We start from the raw sequence: 20000 nt of genomic DNA on the forward strand, positions 1-20000 counted from the left end.
GGACCAACTAGGTTCACCCAGCGCACCCTAGACCTTCTGTCTGAGGACCAACTAGGGTCCCCCAGCCCACCCTAGACCTTCTGTCTGAGGACCAACTAGGTTCACCCAGCGCGCCCTAGACCTTCTGTCTGAGGACCAACTAGGTTCACCCAGCGCCCTAGACCTTCTGTCTGAGGAACAACTAGGGTCCCCCAGCCCCCCTAGACCTTCTGTCTGAGGACCAACTAGGTTCACCCAGCCACATAATAATACACACAGGAACCAATGACCTGAGAGCCCAGCAGGAAAGGGTGGCCACAGCACTGAAGGGAGTGATTGTAAAAGCTTCTTCTACTTTCCCAAACGCACAAGTGGTTATCTCCACCCTGCCACCATACAGCGGGTAAACACAACTATTTCCTGTGACTGTGCCTCAAAACCAAATGTCTAGCTGGCCCACCACTCCACCCTGGACCAGCCTTTATGACCACCTCTACAAGGCAGCAGAGCCCACCTTCACCCCCGGACTCTAAAGGACATCGCCCTCAACCGAAGCCCTGACACCTCACACAGTAGCAACAGATCAACCAGCATGACACTCTAACCAGACCTACAGGACCCCCCCCACCAGACCTACAGGACCCCCCCCCACCAGACCTGCGGGACCCCCCCCCACCAGACCTGCGGGACCCCCCCCCCCACCAGACCTGCGGGACCCCCCCCCCACCACCAGACCTGCGGGACCCCCCCCCCACCAGACCTGCGGGACCCCCCCCCCACCACCAGACCTGCGGGACCCCCCCCCCACCAGACCTACAGGAAGCCCTGACACCTCACACAGTAGCAACAGGTCAATAGACGCCCAGACCAGCGGGACCCCTCCCGTACCTGCACATAGACGACCCACGCCGAGAGGACCGACATCCAGACCACAACACCACCAGCCACATCCACACCCCAACCAATCAATCAATACCCACACCCCATTTAGGCCCCCTCAGATCAGGCCTATGCCCCTCATTGCCCCCCCCACTCCCACAAAGAGGGCTTCAACATGGAAGTCACACATACGCCCAGGTAGTGAGCAGGCAAACTGGCCCAACCCCAACTCTTACACTAGCCCAAACCAATTGTCACGTCCTGACCAGTATAAGGGGTTATTTGTTATGGTAGTTTGGTCAGGACGTGGCGGAGGTTGTGTTTGTTTTGTGTTGTCAGGTTTTTTTTTGGGGTAGTGTTCTATGTTTTGTATTTCTATGTTCTATTTTCTATTTTTTCTATTTCTATGTTTAGTTTAGTGTTTTGACCTTCAATTGGAGGCAGCTGTTCCTCGTTGCCTCTAATTGAAGGTCCTATTTAGTCGGGGTGTTTTTTCTATGGGATTTGTGGGTAGTTGTTTCCTGTTTAGTGTTTGTTGCACCTGACAGGACTGTTTCTCATCGCTGTTTGTTGTTTTGTTAAGTGTTTACATTTTCCTTCATTAAAGAAGATGAGCATTCACATTCCCGCTGCGTTTTGGTCCCAATCACTATGACGGCCGTGACACCAATGGCAGAGAGAGAGAGAGAGAGAGAGAGAGAGAGTGTGTTGGGAGCAGAGAGAGAGAGAGAGAGAGACGGGGAGATATGAGAGAGAGAGAGAGAGAGAGAGAGAGAGACCAGCCCAAACCAAATGGCATGTACCAGATGCTCAGCAGGCTCTGCTCACACTTACTGGTCTGAGGCCAAACCACACGACTAACAACATTAGACACTTTATGGAACACAAAACCTTCACTATCTCATCCTGGAATATCCAAGGCCTGAGGTCATCTGCCTTTGGACCAAAGAGAAGGAACCTGGACTTCACCAAATAAATCAGAAATACAGATATTGCCATCCTACAAGAAACATGGTACAGAGGAGATGGACCCACTGGTTGCCCTCTAGGTTACAGAGAGCTGGTAGTCCCATCCACCAAACTACCAGGTGGTATAGAGGAGATGGACCCACTGGTTGTCCTCTAGGTTACAGAGAGCTGGTAGCCCCATCCACCACACTACCAGGTGGGTGGTATAGAGGAGACGGACCTACTGGTTGCCCTCTGGGTTACAGAGAGCTGGTAGTCCCATCCACCACACTACCAGGTGGTTTAGAGGAGACGGACCCACTGGTTGTCCTCTAGGTTACAGAGAGCTGGTGGTCCCATCCACCACACTACCAGGTGGGTGGTATAGAGGAGATGGACCCACTGGGTGTCCTCCAGGTTACAGAGAGCTGGTAGTCCCATCCACCACACTACCAGGTGGGTGGTTTAGAGGAGACGGACCCACTGGTTGCCCTCTAGGTTACAGAGAGCTGGTAGTCCCATCCACCACACTACCAGGTGGTATAGAGGAGATGGACCCACTGGTTGACCTCCAGGTTACAGAGAGCTGGTAGTCCCATCTACCACACTACCAGGTGGTATAGAGGAGATGGACCCACTGGTTGCCCTCTAGGTTACAGAGAGCTGGTAGTCCCATCCACCACACTACCAGGTGGTATAGAGGAGATGGACCCACTGGTTGTCCTCTAGGTTACAGAGAGCTGGTAGTCCCATCCACCGCACTACCAGGTGGGTGGTATAGAGGAGACGGACCCACTGGTTGTCCTCTAGGTTACAGAGAGCTGGTAGTCCCATCCACCACACTACCAGGTGGGTGGTATAGAGGAGACGGACCCACTGGTTGTCCTCTAGGTTACAGAGAGCTGGTAGTCCCATCCACCACACTACCAGGTGGTATAGAGGAGATGGACCCAAAGGTTGTCCTCTAGGTTACAGAGAGCTGGTAGTCCCATCTACCACACTACCAGGTGGTGTAGAGGAGATGGACCCACTGGTTGCCCTCTAGGTTACAGAGAGCTGGTAGTCCCATCCACCACACTACCAGGTGGGTGGTATAGAGGAGATGGACCCACTGGTTGTCCTCTAGGTTACAGAGAGCTGGTAGTCCCATCCACCACACTACCAGGTGGGTGGTATAGAGGAGATGGACCCACTGGTTGTCCTCTAGGTTACAGAGAGCTGGTAGTCCCATCCACCACACTACCAGGTGGTATAGAGGAGATGGACCCACTGGTTGCCCTCTAGGTTACAGAGAGCTGGTAGTCCCATCCACCACACTACCAGGTGGTATAGAGGAGATGGACCCACTGGTTGTCCTCTAGGTTACAGAGAGCTGGTAGTCCCATCCACCACACTACCAGGTGGTATAGAGGAGATGGACCCACTGGTTGTCCTCTAGGTTACAGAGAGCTGGTAGTCCCATCCACTAAACTACCAGGTTTGAAACAGGGAAGGGACTCAGGGGGTATGCTAATGGATATGCTAATTTGGTATAGAGCAGACCTAACTCACTCTATTAAATTAATCAAAACAGGAACATTTTGCATTTGGCAAGAAGTTCAAAAATGAAATTATCTCAACAGAGAAAAATCTTCTCCATCCTACCTATATCCCCCCACTAGAATCCCCATACTATAATGAAGACAGCTTCTCCATCCTACCTATATCGCCCCACTAGAATCCCCATACTATAATGAAGACAGCTTCTCCATCCTACCTATATCGCCCCACTAGAATCCCCATACTTTAATGAAGACAGCTTCTCCATCCTACCTATATCGCCCCACTAGAATCCCCATACTTTAATGAAGACAGCTTCTCCATCCTACCTATATCCCCCCACTAGAATCCCCATACTATAATGAAGACAGCTTCTCCATCCTACCTATATCCCCCACTAGAATCCCCATACTTTAATGAAGACAGCTTCTCCATCCTACCTATATCCCCCCACTAGAATCCCCATACTTTAATGAAGACAGCTTCTCCATCCTACCTATATCCCCCCACTAGAATCCCCATACTATAATGAAGACAGCTTCTCCATCCTACCTAAATCCCCCCACTAGAATCCCCATACTTTAATGAAGACAGCTTCTCCATCCTTCTTCAATCAATCATTTCCAGGACTAGTGTGTGTTTAACCCCTTCCTCTAGGGGACTAGTGTGTGTTTAACCCCTTCCTCTGAGGGGACTAGTGTGTGTTTAACCCCTTCCTCTAGGGGACTAGTGTGTGTTTAACCCCTTCCTCTAGGGGACTAGTGTGTGTTTAACCCCTTCCTCTAGGGGACTAGTGTGTGTTTAACCCCTTCCTCTAGGGGACTAGTGTGTGTTTAACCCCTTCCTCTAGGGGACTAGTGTGTGTTTAACCCCTTCCTCTAGGGGACTAGTGTGTGTTTAACCCCTTCCTCTGAGGGGACTAGTGTGTGTTTAACCCCTTCCTCTAGGGGACTAGTGTGTGTTTAACCCCTTCCTCTAGGGGACTAGTGTGTGTTTAACCCCTTCCTCTAGGGGACTAGTGTGTGTTTAACCCCTTCCTCTGAGGGGACTAGTGTGTGTTTAACTCCTTCCTCTAGGGGACTAGTGTGTGTTTAACCCCTTCCTCTAGGGGACTAGTGTGTGTGTTTAACCCCTTCCTCTAGGGGACTAGTGTGTGTTTAACCCCTTCCTCTAGGGGACTAGTGTGTGTTTAACCCCTTCCTCTAGGGGACTAGTGTGTGTTTAACCCCTTCCTCTAGGGGACTAGTGTGTGTTTAACCCCTTCCTCTAGGGGACTAGTGTGTGTTTAACCCCTTCCTCTGAGGGGACTAGTGTGTGTTTAACCCCTTCCTCTAGGGGACTAGTGTGTGTTTAACCCCTTCCTCTAGGGGACTAGTGTGTGTTTAACCCCTTCCTCTAGGGGACTAGTGTGTGTTTAACCCCTTCCTCTAGGGGACTAGTGTGTGTTTAACCCCTTCCTCTGAGGGGACTAGTGTGTGTTTAACCCCTTCCTCTAGGGGACTAGTGTGTGTTTAACCCCTTCCTCTAGGGGACTAGTGTGTGTTTAACCCCTTCCTCTAGGGGACTAGTGTGTGTTTAACCCCTTCCTCTGAGGGGACTAGTGTGTGTTTAACCCCTTCCTCTAGAGGACTAGTGTGTGTTTAACCCCTTCCTCTAGGGGACTAGTGTGTGTTTAACCCCTTCCTCTGAGGGGACTAGTGTATGTTTAACCCCTTCCTCTAGGGGACTAGTGTGTGTTTAACCCCTTCCTCTAGGGGACTAGTGTGTGTTTAACCCCTTCCTCTAGGGGACTAGTGTGTGTTTAACCCCTTCCTCTAGGGGACTAGTGTGTGTTTAACCCCTTCCTCTAGGGGACTAGTGTGTGTTTAACCCCTTCCTCTGAGGGGACTAGTGTGTGTTTAACCCCTTCCTCTAGGGGACTAGTGTGTGTTTAACCCCTTCCTCTGAGGGGACTAGTGTGTGTTTAACCCCTTCCTCTAGGGGACTAGTGTGTGTTTAACCCCTTCCTCTAGGGGACTAGTGTGTGTTTAACCCCTTCCTCTAGGGGACTAGTGTGTGTTTAACCCCTTCCTCTCGGGGACTAGTGTGTGTTTAACCCCTTCCTCTAGGGGACTAGTGTGTGTTTAACCCCTTCCTCTGAGGGGACTAGTGTGTGTTTAACCCCTTCCTCTAGGGGACTAGTGTGTGTTTAACCCCTTCCTCTAGGGGACTAGTGTGTGTTTAACCCCTTCCTCTGAGGGGACAGTGTGTGTTTAACCCCTTCCTCTAGGGGACTAGTGTGTGTTTAACCCCTTCCTCTGAGGGGACTAGTGTGTGTTTAACCCCTTCCTCTAGGGGACTAGTGTGTGTTTAACCCTTTCCTCTAGGGGACTAGTGTGTGTTTAACCCCTTCCTCTAGGGGACTAGTGTGTGTTTAACCCCTTCCTCTAGGGGACTAGTGTGTGTTTAACCCCTTCCTCTAGGGGACTAGTGTGTGTTTAACCCCTTCCTCTAGGGGACTAGTGTGTGTTTAACCCCTTCCTCTAGGGGACTAGTGTGTGTTTAACCCCTTCCTCTAGGGGACTAGTGTGTGTTTAACCCCTTCCTCTGAGGGGACTAGTGTGTGTTTAACCCCTTCCTCTAGGGGACTAGTGTGTGTTTAACCCCTTCCTCTAGGGGACTAGTGTGTGTTTAACCCCTTCCTCTAGGGGACTAGTGTGTGTTTAACCCCTTCCTCTGAGGGGACTAGTGTGTGTTTAACCCCTTCCTCTGAGGGGACTAGTGTGTGTTTAACCCCTTCCTCTAGTGGACTAGTGTGTGTTTAACCCCTTCCTCTAGGGGACTAGTGTGTGTTTAACCCCTTCCTCTAGGGGACTAGTGTGTGTTTAACCCCTTCCTCTAGGGGACTAGTGTGTGTTTAACCCCTTCCTCTAGGGGACTAGTGTGTGTTTAACCCCTTCCTCTAGGGGACTAGTGTGTGTTTAACCCCTTCCTCTAGGGGACTAGTGTGTGTTTAACCCCTTCCTCTAGGGGACTAGTGTGTGTTTAACCCCTTCCTCTAGGGGACTAGTGTGTGTTTAACCCCTTCCTCTAGGGGACTAGTGTGTGTTTAACCCCTTCCTCTTGGGGACTAGTGTGTGTTTAACCCCTTCCTCTAGGGGACTAGTGTGTGTTTAACCCCTTCCTCTAGGGGACTAGTGTGTGTTTAACCCCTTCCTCTGAGGGGACTAGTGTGTGTTTAACCCCTTCCTCTAGGGGACTAGTGTGTGTTTAACCCCTTCCTCTAGGGGACTAGTGTGTGTTTAACCCCTTCCTCTAGGGGACTAGTGTGTGTTTAACCCCTTCCTCTGAGGGGACTAGTGTGTGTTTAACCCCTTCCTCTAGGGGACTAGTGTGTGTTTAACCCCTTCCTCTAGGGGACTAGTGTGTGTTTAACCCCTTCCTCTAGGGGACTAGTGTGTGTTTAACCCCTTCCTCTAGGGGACTAGTGTGTGTTTAACCCCTTCCTCTAGGGGACTAGTGTGTGTTTAACCCCTTCCTCTGAGGGGACTAGTGTGTGTTTAACCCCTTCCTCTGAGGGGACTAGTGTGTGTTTAACCCCTTCCTCTAGGGGACTAGTGTGTGTTTAACCCCTTCCTCTAGGGGACTAGTGTGTGTTTAACCCCTTCCTCTAGGGGACTAGTGTGTGTTTAACCCCTTCCTCTAGGGGACTAGTGTGTGTTTAACCCCTTCCTCTGAGGGGACTAGTGTGTGTTTAACCCCTTCCTCTGAGGGGACTAGTGTGTGTTTAACCCCTTCCTCTAGGGGACTAGTGTGTGTTTAACCCCTTCCTCTAGGGGACTAGTGTGTGTTTAACCCCTTCCTCTAGGGGACTAGTGTGTGTTTAACCCCTTCCTCTAGGGGACTAGTGTGTGTTTAACCCCTTCCTCTAGGGGACTAGTGTGTGTTTAACCCCTTCCTCTAGGGGACTAGTGTGTGTTTAACCCCTTCCTCTAGGGGACTAGTGTGTGTTTAACCCCTTCCTCTAGGGGACTAGTGTGTGTTTAACCCCTTCCTCTAGGGGACTAGTGTGTGTTTAACCCCTTCCTCTAGGGGACTAGTGTGTGTTTAACCCCTTCCTCTAGGGGACTAGTGTGTGTTTAACCCCTTCCTCTAGGGGACTAGTGTGTGTTTAACCCCTTCCTCTAGGGGACTAGTGTGTGTTTAACCCCTTCCTCTAGGGGACTAGTGTGTGTTTAACCCCTTCCTCTAGGGGACTAGTGTGTGTTTAACCCCTTCCTCTAGGGGACTAGTGTGTGTTTAACCCCTTCCTCTAGGGGACTAGTGTGTGTTTAACCCCTTCCTCTAGGGGACTAGTGTGTGTTTAACCCCTTCCTCTAGGGGACTAGTGTGTGTTTAACCCCTTCCTCTAGGGGACTAGTGTGTGTTTAACCCCTTCCTCTAGGGGACTAGTGTGTGTTTAACCCCTTCCTCTAGGGGACTAGTGTGTGTTTAACCCCTTCCTCTAGGGGACTAGTGTGTGTTTAACCCCTTCCTCTAGGGGACTAGTGTGTGTTTAACCCCTTCCTCTAGGGGACTAGTGTGTGTTTAACCCCTTCCTCTAGGGGACTAGTGTGTGTTTAACCCCTTCCTCTAGGGGACTAGTGTGTGTTTAACCCCTTCCTCTAGGGGACTAGTGTGTGTTTAACCCCTTCCTCTAGGGGACTAGTGTGTGTTTAACCCCTTCCTCTAGGGGACTAGTGTGTGTTTAACCCCTTCCTCTAGGGGACTAGTGTGTGTTTAACCCCTTCCTCTAGGGGACTAGTGTGTGTTTAACCCCTTCCTCTAGGGGACTAGTGTGTGTTTAACCCCTTCCTCTAGGGGACTAGTGTGTGTTTAACCCCTTCCTCTAGGGGACTAGTGTGTGTTTAACCCCTTCCTCTAGGGGACTAGTGTGTGTTTAACCCCTTCCTCTAGGGGACTAGTGTGTGTTTAACCCCTTCCTCTGAGGGGACTAGTGTGTGTTTAACCCCTTCCTCTAGGGGACTAGTGTGTGTTTAACCCCTTCCTCTAGGGGACTAGTGTGTGTTTAACCCCTTCCTCTAGGGGACTAGTGTGTGTTTAACCCCTTCCTCTAGGGGACTAGTGTGTGTTTAACCCCTTCCTCTAGGGGACTAGTGTGTGTTTAACCCCTTCCTCTAGGGGACTAGTGTGTGTTTAACCCCTTCCTCTAGGGGACTAGTGTGTGTTTAACCCCTTCCTCTAGGGGACTAGTGTGTGTTTAACCCCTTCCTCTAGGGGACTAGTGTGTGTTTAACCCCTTCCTCTAGGGGACTAGTGTGTGTTTAACCCCTTCCTCTAGGGGGACTAGTGTGTGTTTAACCCCTTCCTCTAGGGGACTAGTGTGTGTTTAACCCCTTCCTCTAGGGGACTAGTGTGTGTTTAACCCCTTCCTCTAGGGGACTAGTGTGTGTTTAACCCCTTCCTCTAGGGGACTAGTGTGTGTTTAACCCCTTCCTCTAGGGGACTAGTGTGTGTTTAACCCCTTCCTCTAGGGGACTAGTGTGTGTTTAACCCCTTCCTCTAGGGGACTAGTGTGTGTTTAACCCCTTCCTCTAGGGGACTAGTGTGTGTTTAACCCCTTCCTCTAGGGGACTAGTGTGTGTTTAACCCCTTCCTCTAGGGGACTAGTGTGTGTTTAACCCCTTCCTCTAGGGGACTAGTGTGTGTTTAACCCCTTCCTCTAGGGGACTAGTGTGTGTTTAACCCCTTCCTCTAGGGGACTAGTGTGTGTTTAACCCCTTCCTCTAGGGGACTAGTGTGTGTTTAACCCCTTCCTCTAGGGGACTAGTGTGTGTTTAACCCCTTCCTCTAGGGGACTAGTGTGTGTTTAACCCCTTCCTCTAGGGGACTAGTGTGTGTTTAACCCCTTCCTCTAGGGGACTAGTGTGTGTTTAACCCCTTCCTCTAGGGGACTAGTGTGTGTTTAACCCCTTCCTCTAGGGGACTAGTGTGTGTTTAACCCCTTCCTCTAGGGGACTAGTGTGTGTTTAACCCCTTCCTCTAGGGGACTAGTGTGTGTTTAACCCCTTCCTCTAGGGGACTAGTGTGTGTTTAACCCCTTCCTCTAGGGGACTAGTGTGTGTTTAACCCCTTCCTCTAGGGGACTAGTGTGTGTTTAACCCCTTCCTCTAGGGGACTAGTGTGTGTTTAACCCCTTCCTCTAGGGGACTAGTGTGTGTTTAACCCCTTCCTCTAGGGGACTAGTGTGTGTTTAACCCCTTCCTCTAGGGGACTAGTGTGTGTTTAACCCCTTCCTCTAGGGGACTAGTGTGTGTTTAACCCCTTCCTCTAGGGGACTAGTGTGTGTTTAACCCCTTCCTCTAGGGGACTAGTGTGTGTTTAACCCCTTCCTCTAGGGGACTAGTGTGTGTTTAACCCCTTCCTCTAGGGGACTAGTGTGTGTTTAACCCCTTCCTCTAGGGGACTAGTGTGTGTTTAACCCCTTCCTCTAGGGGACTAGTGTGTGTTTAACCCCTTCCTCTAGGGGACTAGTGTGTGTTTAACCCCTTCCTCTAGGGGACTAGTGTGTGTTTAACCCCTTCCTCTAGGGGACTAGTGTGTGTTTAACCCCTTCCTCTAGGGGACTAGTGTGTGTTTAACCCCTTCCTCTAGGGGACTAGTGTGTGTTTAACCCCTTCCTCTAGGGGACTAGTGTGTGTTTAACCCCTTCCTCTAGGGGACTAGTGTGTGTTTAACCCCTTCCTCTAGGGGACTAGTGTGTGTTTAACCCCTTCCTCTAGGGGACTAGTGTGTGTTTAACCCCTTCCTCTAGGGGACTAGTGTGTGTTTAACCCCTTCCTCTAGGGGACTAGTGTGTGTTTAACCCCTTCCTCTAGGGGACTAGTGTGTGTTTAACCCCTTCCTCTAGGGGACTAGTGTGTGTTTAACCCCTTCCTCTAGGGGACTAGTGTGTGTTTAACCCCTTCCTCTAGGGGACTAGTGTGTGTTTAACCCCTTCCTCTAGGGGACTAGTGTGTGTTTAACCCCTTCCTCTGAGGGGACTAGTGTGTGTTTAACCCCTTCCTCTAGGGGACTAGTGTGTGTTTAACCCCTTCCTCTAGGGGACTAGTGTGTGTTTAACCCCTTCCTCTAGGGGACTAGTGTGTGTTTAACCCCTTCCTCTGAGGGGACTAGTGTGTGTTTAACCCCTTCCTCTAGGGGACTAGTGTGTGTTTAACCCCTTCCTCTAGGGGACTAGTGTGTGTTTAACCCCTTCCTCTAGGGGGACTAGTGTGTGTTTAACCCCTTCCTCTAGGGGACTAGTGTGTGTTTAACCCCTTCCTCTAGGGGACTAGTGTGTGTTTAACCCCTTCCTCTAGGGGACTAGTGTGTGTTTAACCCCTTCCTCTAGGGGACTAGTGTGTGTTTAACCCCTTCCTCTAGGGGACTAGTGTGTGTTTAACCCCTTCCTCTAGGGGACTAGTGTGTGTTTAACCCCTTCCTCTGAGGGGACTAGTGTGTGTTTAACCCCTTCCTCTAGGGGACTAGTGTGTGTTTAACCCCTTCCTCTAGGGGACTAGTGTGTGTTTAACCCCTTCCTCTGAGGGGACTAGTGTGTGTTTAACCCCTTCCTCTAGGGGACTAGTGTGTGTTTAACCCCTTCCTCTAGGGGACTAGTGTGTGTTTAACCCCTTCCTCTGAGGGGACTAGTGTGTGTTTAACCCCTTCCTCTAGGGGACTAGTGTGTGTTTAACCCCTTCCTCTAGGGGACTAGTGTGTGTTTAACCCCTTCCTCTAGGGGACTAGTGTGTGTTTAACCCCTTCCTCTGGGGGGACTAGTGTGTGTTTAACCCCTTCCTCTAGGGGACTAGTGTGTGTTTAACCCCTTCCTCTAGGGGACTAGTGTGTGTTTAACCCCTTCCTCTAGGGGACTAGTGTGTGTTTAACCCCTTCCTCTAGGGGACTAGTGTGTGTTTAACCCCTTCCTCTAGGGGACTAGTGTGTGTTTAACCCCTTCCTCTAGGGGACTAGTGTGTGTTTAACCCCTTCCTCTAGGGGACTAGTGTGTGTTTAACCCCTTCCTCTAGGGGACTAGTGTGTGTTTAACCCCTTCCTCTAGGGGACTAGTGTGTGTTTAACCCCTTCCTCTAGGGGACTAGTGTGTGTTTAACCCCTTCCTCTAGGGGACTAGTGTGTGTTTAACCCCTTCCTCTAGGGGACTAGTGTGTGTTTAACCCCTTCCTCTAGGGGACTAGTGTGTGTTTAACCCCTTCCTCTGAGGGGACTAGTGTGTGTTTAACCCCTTCCTCTAGGGGACTAGTGTGTGTTTAACCCCTTCCTCTAGGGGACTAGTGTGTGTTTAACCCCTTCCTCTAGGGGACTAGTGTGTGTTTAACCCCTTCCTCTAGGGGACTAGTGTGTGTTTAACCCCTTCCTCTGAGGGGACTAGTGTGTGTTTAACCCCTTCCTCTAGGGGACTAGTGTGTGTTTAACCCCTTCCTCTAGGGGACTAGTGTGTGTTTAACCCCTTCCTCTAGGGGACTAGTGTGTGTTTAACCCCTTCCTCTAGGGGACTAGTGTGTGTTTAACCCCTTCCTCTAGGGGACTAGTGTGTGTTTAACCCCTTCCTCTGAGGGGACTAGTGTGTGTTTAACCCCTTCCTCTAGGGGACTAGTGTGTGTTTAACCCCTTCCTCTAGGGGACTAGTGTGTGTTTAACCCCTTCCTCTAGGGGACTAGTGTGTGTTTAACCCCTTCCTCTAGGGGACTAGTGTGTGTTTAACCCCTTCCTCTAGGGGACTAGTGTGTGTTTAACCCCTTCCTCTAGGGGACTAGTGTGTGTTTAACCCCTTCCTCTAGGGGACTAGTGTGTGTTTAACCCCTTCCTCTAGGGGACTAGTGTGTGTTTAACCCCTTCCTCTAGGGGACTAGTGTGTGTTTAACCCCTTCCTCTAGGGGACTAGTGTGTGTTTAACCCCTTCCTCTAGGGGACTAGTGTGTGTTTAACCCCTTCCTCTAGGGGACTAGTGTGTGTTTAACCCCTTCCTCTAGGGGACTAGTGTGTGTTTAACCCCTTCCTCTAGGGGACTAGTGTGTGTTTAACCCCTTCCTCTAGGGGGACTAGTGTGTGTTTAACCCCTTCCTCTAGGGGACTAGTGTGTGTTTAACCCCTTCCTCTAGGGGACTAGTGTGTGTTTAACCCCTTCCTCTAGGGGACTAGTGTGTGTTTAACCCCTTCCTCTAGGGGACTAGTGTGTGTTTAACCCCTTCCTCTAGGGGACTAGTGTGTGTTTAACCCCTTCCTCTAGGGGACTAGTGTGTGTTTAACCCCTTCCTCTAGGGGACTAGTGTGTGTTTAACCCCTTCCTCTAGGGGACTAGTGTGTGTTTAACCCCTTCCTCTAGGGGACTAGTGTGTGTTTAACCCCTTCCTCTAGGGGACTAGTGTGTGTTTAACCCCTTCCTCTAGGGGACTAGTGTGTGTTTAACCCCTTCCTCTAGGGGACTAGTGTGTGTTTAACCCCTTCCTCTAGGGGACTAGTGTGTGTTTAACCCCTTCCTCTAGGGGACTAGTGTGTGTTTAACCCCTTCCTCTAGGGGACTAGTGTGTGTTTAACCCCTTCCTCTAGGGGACTAGTGTGTGTTTAACCCCTTCCTCTAGGGGACTAGTGTGTGTTTAACCCCTTCCTCTAGGGGACTAGTGTGTGTTTAACCCCTTCCTCTAGGGGACTAGTGTGTGTTTAACCCCTTCCTCTAGGGGACTAGTGTGTGTTTAACCCCTTCCTCTAGGGGACTAGTGTGTGTTTAACCCCTTCCTCTAGGGGACTAGTGTGTGTTTAACCCCTTCCTCTAGGGGACTAGTGTGTGTTTAACCCCTTCCTCTAGGGGACTAGTGTGTGTTTAACCCCTTCCTCTAGGGGACTAGTGTGTGTTTAACCCCTTCCTCTGGGGGACTAGTGTGTGTTTAACCCCTTCCTCTAGGGGACTAGTGTGTGTTTAACCCCTTCCTCTAGGGGACTAGTGTGTGTTTAACCCCTTCCTCTAGGGGACTAGTGTGTGTTTAACCCCTTCCTCTAGGGGACTAGTGTGTGTTTAACCCCTTCCTCTAGGGGACTAGTGTGTGTTTAACCCCTTCCTCTAGGGGACTAGTGTGTGTTTAACCCCTTCCTCTAGGGGACTAGTGTGTGTTTAACCCCTTCCTCTAGGGGACTAGTGTGTGTTTAACCCCTTCCTCTAGGGGACTAGTGTGTGTTTAACCCCTTCCTCTAGGGGACTAGTGTGTGTTTAACCCCTTCCTCTAGGGGACTAGTGTGTGTTTAACCCCTTCCTCTAGGGGACTAGTGTGTGTTTAACCCCTTCCTCTAGGGGACTAGTGTGTGTTTAACCCCTTCCTCTAGGGGACTAGTGTGTGTTTAACCCCTTCCTCTAGGGGACTAGTGTGTGTTTAACCCCTTCCTCTAGGGGACTAGTGTGTGTTTAACCCCTTCCTCTAGGGGACTAGTGTGTGTTTAACCCCTTCCTCTAGGGGACTAGTGTGTGTTTAACCCCTTCCTCTAGGGGACTAGTGTGTGTTTAACCCCTTCCTCTAGGGGACTAGTGTGTGTTTAACCCCTTCCTCTAGGGGACTAGTGTGTGTTTAACCCCTTCCTCTAGGGGACTAGTGTGTGTTTAACCCCTTCCTCTAGGGGACTAGTGTGTGTTTAACCCCTTCCTCTAGGGGACTAGTGTGTGTTTAACCCCTTCCTCTAGGGGACTAGTGTGTGTTTAACCCCTTCCTCTAGGGGACTAGTGTGTGTTTAACCCCTTCCTCTAGGGGACTAGTGTGTGTTTAACCCCTTCCTCTAGGGGACTAGTGTGTGTTTAACCCCTTCCTCTGGGGGGACTAGTGTGTGTTTAACCCCTTCCTCTAGGGGACTAGTGTGTGTTTAACCCCTTCCTCTAGGGGACTAGTGTGTGTTTAACCCCTTCCTCTAGGGGACTAGTGTGTGTTTAACCCCTTCCTCTAGGGGACTAGTGTGTGTTTAACCCCTTCCTCTAGGGGACTAGTGTGTGTTTAACCCCTTCCTCTAGGGGACTAGTGTGTGTTTAACCCCTTCCTCTAGGGGACTAGTGTGTGTTTAACCCCTTCCTCTAGGGGACTAGTGTGTGTTTAACCCCTTCCTCTAGGGGACTAGTGTGTGTTTAACCCCTTCCTCTAGGGGACTAGTGTGTGTTTAACCCCTTCCTCTGAGGGGACTAGTGTGTGTTTAACCCCTTCCTCTAGGGGACTAGTGTGTGTTTAACCCCTTCCTCTAGGGGACTAGTGTGTGTTTAACCCCTTCCTCTAGGGGACTAGTGTGTGTTTAACCCCTTCCTCTAGGGGACTAGTGTGTGTTTAACCCCTTCCTCTAGGGGACTAGTGTGTGTTTAACCCCTTCCTCTAGGGGACTAGTGTGTGTTTAACCCCTTCCTCTAGGGGACTAGTGTGTGTTTAACCCCTTCCTCTAGGGGACTAGTGTGTGTTTAACCCCTTCCTCTAGGGGACTAGTGTGTGTTTAACCCCTTCCTCTAGGGGACTAGTGTGTGTTTAACCCCTTCCTCTAGGGGACTAGTGTGTGTTTAACCCCTTCCTCTAGGGGACTAGTGTGTGTTTAACCCCTTCCTCTAGGGGACTAGTGTGTGTTTAACCCCTTCCTCTAGGGGACTAGTGTGTGTTTAACCCCTTCCTCTAGGGGACTAGTGTGTGTTTAACCCCTTCCTCTAGGGGACTAGTGTGTGTTTAACCCCTTCCTCTAGGGGACTAGTGTGTGTTTAACCCCTTCCTCTAGGGGACTAGTGTGTGTTTAACCCCTTCCTCTAGGGGACTAGTGTGTGTTTAACCCCTTCCTCTAGGGGACTAGTGTGTGTTTAACCCCTTCCTCTAGGGGACTAGTGTGTGTTTAACCCCTTCCTCTAGGGGACTAGTGTGTGTTTAACCCCTTCCTCTAGGGGACTAGTGTGTGTTTAACCCCTTCCTCTGAGGGGACTAGTGTGTGTTTAACCCCTTCCTCTAGGGGACTAGTGTGTGTTTAACCCCTTCCTCTAGGGGACTAGTGTGTGTTTAACCCCTTCCTCTAGGGGACTAGTGTGTGTTTAACCCCTTCCTCTAGGGGACTAGTGTGTGTTTAACCCCTTCCTCTAGGGGACTAGTGTGTGTTTAACCCCTTCCTCTAGGGGACTAGTGTGTGTTTAACCCCTTCCTCTAGGGGACTAGTGTGTGTTTAACCCCTTCCTCTAGGGGACTAGTGTGTGTTTAACCCCTTCCTCTAGGGGACTAGTGTGTGTTTAACCCCTTCCTCTAGGGGACTAGTGTGTGTTTAACCCCTTCCTCTAGGGGACTAGTGTGTGTTTAACCCCTTCCTCTAGGGGACTAGTGTGTGTTTAACCCCTTCCTCTAGGGGACTAGTGTGTGTTTAACCCCTTCCTCTAGGGGACTAGTGTGTGTTTAACCCCTTCCTCTAGGGGACTAGTGTGTGTTTAACCCCTTCCTCTAGGGGACTAGTGTGTGTTTAACCCCTTCCTCTAGGGGACTAGTGTGTGTTTAACCCCTTCCTCTAGGGGACTAGTGTGTGTTTAACCCCTTCCTCTAGGGGACTAGTGTGTGTTTAACCCCTTCCTCTGAGGGGACTAGTGTGTGTTTAACCCCTTCCTCTAGGGGACTAGTGTGTGTTTAACCCCTTCCTCTAGGGGACTAGTGTGTGTTTAACCCCTTCCTCTAGGGGACTAGTGTGTGTTTAACCCCTTCCTCTGAGGGGACTAGTGTGTGTTTAACCCCTTCCTCTAGGGGACTAGTGTGTGTTTAACCCCTTCCTCTAGGGGACTAGTGTGTGTTTAACCCCTTCCTCTAGGGGACTAGTGTGTGTTTAACCCCTTCCTCTAGGGGACTAGTGTGTGTTTAACCCCTTCCTCTAGGGGACTAGTGTGTGTTTAACCCCTTCCTCTGAGGGGACTAGTGTGTGTTTAACCCCTTCCTCTAGGGGACTAGTGTGTGTTTAACCCCTTCCTCTAGGGGACTAGTGTGTGTTTAACCCCTTCCTCTAGGGGACTAGTGTGTGTTTAACCCCTTCCTCTAGGGGACTAGTGTGTGTTTAACCCCTTCCTCTAGGGGACTAGTGTGTGTTTAACCCCTTCCTCTAGGGGACTAGTGTGTGTTTAACCCCTTCCTCTAGGGGACTAGTGTGTGTTTAACCCCTTCCTCTAGGGGACTAGTGTGTGTTTAACCCCTTCCTCTAGGGGACTAGTGTGTGTTTAACCCCTTCCTCTAGGGGACTAGTGTGTGTTTAACCCCTTCCTCTAGGGGACTAGTGTGTGTTTAACCCCTTCCTCTAGGGGACTAGTGTGTGTTTAACCCCTTCCTCTAGGGGACTAGTGTGTGTTTAACCCCTTCCTCTAGGGGACTAGTGTGTGTTTAACCCCTTCCTCTAGGGGACTAGTGTGTGTTTAACCCCTTCCTCTAGGGGACTAGTGTGTGTTTAACCCCTTCCTCTAGGGGACTAGTGTGTGTTTAACCCCTTCCTCTAGGGGACTAGTGTGTGTTTAACCCCTTCCTCTAGGGGACTAGTGTGTGTTTAACCCCTTCCTCTAGGGGACTAGTGTGTGTTTAACCCCTTCCTCTAGGGGACTAGTGTGTGTTTAACCCCTTCCTCTAGGGGACTAGTGTGTGTTTAACCCCTTCCTCTAGGGGACTAGTGTGTGTTTAACCCCTTCCTCTAGGGGACTAGTGTGTGTTTAACCCCTTCCTCTAGGGGACTAGTGTGTGTTTAACCCCTTCCTCTAGGGGACTAGTGTGTGTTTAACCCCTTCCTCTAGGGGACTAGTGTGTGTTTAACCCCTTCCTCTAGGGGACTAGTGTGTGTTTAACCCCTTCCTCTAGGGGACTAGTGTGTGTTTAACCCCTTCCTCTAGGGGACTAGTGTGTGTTTAACCCCTTCCTCTAGGGGACTAGTGTGTGTTTAACCCCTTCCTCTAGGGGACTAGTGTGTGTTTAACCCCTTCCTCTAGGGGACTAGTGTGTGTTTAACCCCTTCCTCTAGGGGACTAGTGTGTGTTTAACCCCTTCCTCTAGGGGACTAGTGTGTGTTTAACCCCTTCCTCTAGGGGACTAGTGTGTGTTTAACCCCTTCCTCTAGGGGACTAGTGTGTGTTTAACCCCTTCCTCTAGGGGACTAGTGTGTGTTTAACCCCTTCCTCTAGGGGACTAGTGTGTGTTTAACCCCTTCCTCTAGGGGACTAGTGTGTGTTTAACCCCTTCCTCTGAGGGGACTAGTGTGTGTTTAACCCCTTCCTCTAGGGGACTAGTGTGTGTTTAACCCCTTCCTCTAGGGGACTAGTGTGTGTTTAACCCCTTCCTCTAGGGGACTAGTGTGTGTTTAACCCCTTCCTCTAGGGGACTAGTGTGTGTTTAACCCCTTCCTCTAGGGGACTAGTGTGTGTTTAACCCCTTCCTCTAGGGGACTAGTGTGTGTTTAACCCCTTCCTCTAGGGGACTAGTGTGTGTTTAACCCCTTCCTCTAGGGGACTAGTGTGTGTTTAACCCCTTCCTCTAGGGGACTAGTGTGTGTTTAACCCCTTCCTCTAGGGGACTAGTGTGTGTTTAACCCCTTCCTCTAGGGGACTAGTGTGTGTTTAACCCCTTCCTCTAGGGGACTAGTGTGTGTTTAACCCCTTCCTCTAGGGGACTAGTGTGTGTTTAACCCCTTCCTCTAGGGGACTAGTGTGTGTTTAACCCCTTCCTCTGAGGGGACTAGTGTGTGTTTAACCCCTTCCTCTAGGGGACTAGTGTGTGTTTAACCCCTTCCTCTGAGGGGACTAGTGTGTGTTTAACCCCTTCCTCTAGGGGACTAGTGTGTGTTTAACCCCTTCCTCTAGGGGACTAGTGTGTGTTTAACCCCTTCCTCTAGGGGACTAGTGTGTGTTTAACCCCTTCCTCTAGGGGACTAGTGTGTGTTTAACCCCTTCCTCTAGGGGACTAGTGTGTGTTTAACCCCTTCCTCTAGGGGACTAGTGTGTGTTTAACCCCTTCCTCTGAGGGGACTAGTGTGTGTTTAACCCCTTCCTCTAGGGGACTAGTGTGTGTTTAACCCCTTCCTCTGAGGGGACTAGTGTGTGTTTAACCCCTTCCTCTGAGGGGACTAGTGTGTGTTTAACCCCTTCCTCTAGGGGACTAGTGTGTGTTTAACCCCTTCCTCTAGGGGACTAGTGTGTGTTTAACCCCTTCCTCTAGGGGACTAGTGTGTGTTTAACCCCTTCCTCTAGGGGACTAGTGTGTGTTTAACCCCTTCCTCTAGGGGACTAGTGTGTGTTTAACCCCTTCCTCTAGGGGACTAGTGTGTGTTTAACCCCTTCCTCTAGGGGACTAGTGTGTGTTTAACCCCTTCCTCTAGGGGACTAGTGTGTGTTTAACCCCTTCCTCTAGGGGACTAGTGTGTGTTTAACCCCTTCCTCTAGGGGACTAGTGTGTGTTTAACCCCTTCCTCTAGGGGACTAGTGTGTGTTTAACCCCTTCCTCTAGGGGACTAGTGTGTGTTTAACCCCTTCCTCTAGGGGACTAGTGTGTGTTTAACCCCTTCCTCTGAGGGGACTAGTGTGTGTTTAACCCCTTCCTCTAGGGGACTAGTGTGTGTTTAACCCCTTCCTCTAGGGGACTAGTGTGTGTTTAACCCCTTCCTCTAGGGGACTAGTGTGTGTTTAACCCCTTCCTCTGAGGGGACTAGTGTGTGTTTAACCCCTTCCTCTAGGGGACTAGTGTGTGTTTAACCCCTTCCTCTAGGGGACTAGTGTGTGTTTAACCCCTTCCTCTAGGGGACTAGTGTGTGTTTAACCCCTTCCTCTAGGGGACTAGTGTGTGTTTAACCCCTTCCTCTGAGGGGACTAGTGTGTGTTTAACCCCTTCCTCTAGGGGACTAGTGTGTGTTTAACCCCTTCCTCTAGGGGACTAGTGTGTGTTTAACCCCTTCCTCTAGGGGACTAGTGTGTGTTTAACCCTTCCTCTAGGGGACTATTGTGTGTTTAACCCCTTCCTCTAGGGGACTAGTGTGTGTTTAACCCCTTCCTCTAGGGGACTAGTGTGTGTTTAACCCCTTCCTCTAGGGGACTAGTGTGTGTTTAACCCCTTCCTCTAGGGGACTAGTGTGTGTTTAACCCCTTCCTCTAGGGGACTAGTGTGTGTTTAACCCCTTCCTCTAGGGGACTAGTGTGTGTTTAACCCCTTCCTCTAGGGGACTAGTGTGTGTTTAACCCCTTCCTCTAGGGGACTAGTGTGTGTTTAACCCCTTCCTCTAGGGGACTAGTGTGTGTTTAACCCCTTCCTCTGAGGGGACTAGTGTGTGTTTAACCCCTTCCTCTAGGGGACTAGTGTGTGTTTAACCCCTTCCTCTAGGGGACTAGTGTGTGTTTAACCCCTTCCTCTGAGGGGACTAGTGTGTGTTTAACCCCTTCCTCTGAGGGGACTAGTGTGTGTTTAACCCCTTCCTCTAGGGGACTAGTGTGTGTTTAACCCCTTCCTCTAGGGGACTAGTGTGTGTTTAACCCCTTCCTCTAGGGGACTAGTGTGTGTTTAACCCCTTCCTCTAGGGGACTAGTGTGTGTTTAACCCCTTCCTCTGAGGGGACTAGTGTGTGTTTAACCCCTTCCTCTAGGGGACTAGTGTGTGTTTAACCCCTTCCTCTAGGGGACTAGT

At 50.4% G+C, this 20000-nt stretch overlaps 1 protein-coding gene across 2 annotated transcripts in view; it reads right to left on the reverse strand.

Moving 5' to 3' along the window:
* The window catches only part of LOC106591130 (vascular endothelial growth factor receptor 3), a 215335-nt gene that overhangs the window by 45627 nt on the left and 149708 nt on the right, over positions 1 to 20000 (reverse strand). The gene's annotated exons all lie outside the window — the stretch shown is intronic.

This window comes from Salmo salar, chromosome ssa05 (genome assembly GCF_905237065.1).
Source record: "Salmo salar chromosome ssa05, Ssal_v3.1, whole genome shotgun sequence".
Classification (NCBI taxonomy): Eukaryota; Metazoa; Chordata; class Actinopteri; order Salmoniformes; family Salmonidae; genus Salmo; species Salmo salar.